The sequence below is a fragment of the Mus caroli genome, unplaced genomic scaffold, assembly GCF_978045245.1.
Source record: "Mus caroli unplaced genomic scaffold, Mus_caroli_1 scaffold_11, whole genome shotgun sequence".
Lineage (NCBI taxonomy): Eukaryota > Metazoa > Chordata > Mammalia > Rodentia > Muridae > Mus > Mus caroli.
This window is the reverse complement of record NW_028227266.1, coordinates 64137037-64141219: the sequence shown is the minus strand read 5'-3', so window position 1 is coordinate 64141219 and position 4183 is coordinate 64137037.

Genomic DNA, 4183 nt, shown 5'->3' with positions numbered 1-4183 from the left:
TTCTGGCGCTGGGATGGGTGTGCACAGCAGCTGTGTGGTTCAGAAACTGTAAGGCCTGCCTTAGGTGCACCCAGTTAAAATGCCAAGCCCCACCTTTACCGCTTACAAGAGGTGTCAAACCACTAAACAGAGAAAGCATGGTGGCATCTGGCTTGTCAGATGCCACATTGGCATACTGGCCGCACTGGTCCTGTAGGGGCCTGAGCAAAGTACTTGAAACTCTCTTGTAAGACCAGTGTGACCAGAGCTATGGTAGGGACAAAAGTCTGAGACATAGAGATATTTGGTATTCTTTAAGACATATTTCATTTTTATGTACTGTGTGTCTGTCTCTAACTATATATCACGTGCTCTAACCATGGTCTGTGCGTGTGAACTCAGAGGACAAGATTTGGCTCCCTCTTCTCACTGTGTGGGTTCTGGGAATTGAACTCTTTACTTGCTGAGCCATCTCGTTGGGTTTAAGTGTGGGCATGCAAGCATGGGTATGCAAGTGTGGGCTATGACGCATGCGTAGAGGTCTGAGGGCAGCCTACTGCAGTTGGCGCTCTGCTTCCAGGAGTTGAACTCAGGTTTTCAGGCCTGGCTGCAAGCACCTTAACCCAATGAGTCATCTCATTGCCCCTGGATGGCCCTCTTAGTAAGTGGCTTTCTCATAAGGGTGTGTTAGGGGTTTATTGGTCTGCTGCAATGTTTATTTCCAGCTGGATAGTGTAATGTCATCTCTCCGAAGCTTCTATAGCTGTGATGAGTGTGGACAGAGTGACTACTGTATGAGGTTGAATCGGGACACTACCGTCCAATGAAGGGCTTCACAGGAGCAGCTTAGCAGGTGTGATATAGTGAGCAGTGGGGATCTGCTGTTATTTCAGCATTTCCTTAGTGACTGCTCCAACTGTGGCCAGGAGGCACTTTTCCATTGAATTAGATACTAGTGTGGGGCCAGACAAGGAGAGGCAGGGACAAGAACCAACTCCAACTCTGGCGTTTCTTGTTAGTGGTAATCAAAGGGTGAACCCCCAGCTCCTGTGGCGATGCATGCAGTAATCAAAGGGTGAACCCCCAGCTCCTGTGACGATGCATGCAGTAATCAAAGGGTGAACCCCCAGCTCCTGTGGCGATGCATGCTTTTATTGGAGCTTTTCTCCTTGTAATCCGAACTTCGCCTATCATCTCGGAGGCTAGTTAGTCCTGGAAACTTCTAGCTTTTGTAAAATCTAATCTAGGTCTAAAATGTTTTCAGCCTCTGAGACTTACTGCTGAATATGCTCACACTTTCTAGTTCTTTCTGATCTCTGGCTGGCAGGTTCAACTGAGCTGTTCTGGCTCAAACTCCTCTCCAAGTCGACTGATTCAATCTGGCTGTTCTCGGCTTCTTCTGAATTGCTTTGCTTTTCCTCATACTAACTTCGACAATATGCTGTAACTTTCTAGCTCCTTCTCTGTCTCTAGCTTGTTCTGTGTAACCTGTCTCTACAACTGTCCTGGAAAACTGCCTCCTTCCTTTTCTCCTTTTCTCTCTGCACTGCTTTCTTGTAAGTAGTGTCCCTTTCCCCTCTCTCCTCATGAGACTTGGGCAGATCCTGTTCTGTCAAATCTTTCTCTGATTCATCACTTTGGCTACCACTCAATTAGCTAGCACTTTCAAACATGGGTGATTCCTTCAAAAACTACTTTACTGTTTGGATTAAAGGTGTGTACTAAAGGTGTAACTGTATTCCAGGGGGATTAAAGGTGTGTTCTAAGGGCTGAGCCATACCACAACTAGAAACAGTCTTGAGGTTCACAGTGTGACCAAATATCTTGCAACATCTCCTGGCAACTCTTTCATTTGTTTTGTCTACCAGACGTCAAGCCCCAGCTGAGATATATGCATAAGAGAGAGGCAGGGCATTTATGGCCAAGGGATGGGTTTCTTTCCAGACATTCTTAGGCTGTGGGCTTTGGAGGTGGGGTTACAGCCAGAGCCAGAGAGGCACTGCTACTGTGTCTCAGCACAACTCTGCAGGTGTAGGAGCTATGAGACCTGAGTTCCTACTCTGTATAGCTAGCAGCAGGCATCTTGGGTGTGCTGGAAGAATGGTGAGAGCTGCTTGGAGAGAGTCCCTGGCGTTGGCATCAGAGCCATAGGTGGGGAGCCATGTCTCAGAATCCCCTGGGTCTGTGGACAGTACCCTCCACTCCCCTCTGCATCACGCTGCCAGCTCCCAACCACACATTTGCAGTTGATGTGTGTCCATGACTCTGCTAGGCAGGACCTAATGAGCCATCTAATGCGGTGGAGTGCTTATAGGGTTGCGTAGATGGGAATATGCATGTATTTCAGACTTCCAATGCAGTTCAAATTCAGAAGGTAGGTTCCCTCTCAAGATGGCTGCTGGCTACAGCACATTGGGGTCTTTGGGAGTTGCGTGAATTCTTTTTCCAAAGCCAAGTTACTGCTGACTTTGGAGCTCCTATATATTAAGGCTATCAGTCTTTGAGGGCCAGGAAACTGCAATAGCAAGCTCTCTGTCCCTTTATGTGTAGGATGTGTGTATGTGCAGGGGTAGATGGGAAGGCTGGGAATTCAGCCAGATGGTAGATGGTACTTTCTCTTGGTGTTGTTGCAGATCTCTGGGTTCAGAGAACCCCACTAAGCTCCTGATGCATCTCAGGGTCACCTGCAGTCACTCACTTCAGTATACAGCTGTAAACCTGTTGTTGCTTTGAAGCAGCCATCTTCCTGCCAAGAGCCTTGGTTTCTATTTAAGGGGGCGGGGGGGGGGGGCGGTGTTCCTTATGGATCTGGAACTCACAGTGTGGACCAGGCTGGCCTCATGGTCACAGACACCTTCCTGCTTCTGCTGTTCTAAAGATTAAAAGTATGCACTACCATGCCAGCTTATTTAGAATTTACTATGTGTGTATGGCATGTGCATGTACACATGTGCAAGGCAGAGGACAATGTGTAGACATGGTTCTCTTCTTCCACTGTGGTTTCTGGGGGTTGAAGACAGGTTATCAGGCTGGTGTGACAAGGGCTTTTGCCTGCTGAACCATCTTGCTGGCCCAAGATTTTTGTTTTTTATGGTTATAGTTAAGATGTTAATTTTTCTAGCTTTATGTCGATAATTTCCCATAAGTGTTAATTTTTTCAAAATGTTAATTATAGCTTTCTATATGTGTGTGGATTGTATAAATTTTCTACTATGTGGACCGAATAAAACCCCTTACATACACAGATATTTCAACCTTTATTATCAAATAACCTCTTTGTTACTGTATGCATACTTGTATACAGATGGGTGTATATATCTGTGTATGTGTGGGCAGATGCCAGAGAATGGATGCCCTGCAGCTAGTGTTGAGGTTACAGGCTGTGTGGACACTCTTGACACTGTGCACGGGCACTGGGCTATCTGAGGTTACAGGCTGCCTGGACATTTTTTTTTTTTTTTGGCTTTTCGAGACAGGGTTTCTCTTTATAGCCCTGGCTGTCCTGGAACTCACTTTGTAGACCAGGCTGGCCTCGAACTCAGAAATCCTCCTGCCTCTGCTTCCCCAGTGCTGGGATTAAAGGCGTGCGCCACCACGCCCGGCTCTGCCTGGACACTCTTGACACTCTGCACAGGCACTGGGTGGTCTCAAGTGCTCATGCTTGTCCAGCATGCACTTTTACTCACAGACCCATCTCCCCAGCTTCTCAAGTATCCTATCTTATCTCTTGAAAGGACACATGGAAATGCTTTATAGCCATCCAGGATAGGAAGGGATGTGGAAAAGTGCGGGAGGGAGACAAGGCTATCCACAGGCTGGACGTTTTCTACATTGGGCCAAGAGCTGGCGACAGTTTACTATGTTCTCCATATGGATTAAAACCATTTCTATCAGGCGTCTGGTGATCTTTCAGGATAACATCTGTAATCCTAGCACTTGGGAGGTGGAGGCAGGGGGATCAGGAGCTCTAAGCGAGCCCTGACACATAATGAGTTCAAGGCCAGCCTAGCCTAAATGAGACTCTATCTCTTTTTTAACAAATTCCATTAGAGAGAAAGATTGAAAGAGCACGTGGGCTACAGCAGCAGTCAGCAGGTAACAGCCAGCCGTGCTGCAGTCCGAGTGATGGACCTGTTCACCGACATCACACAGCACTGGCCAGTAGCCCAGAGGGGCAGCCTCACTCATCACAGAAGCCACTGGC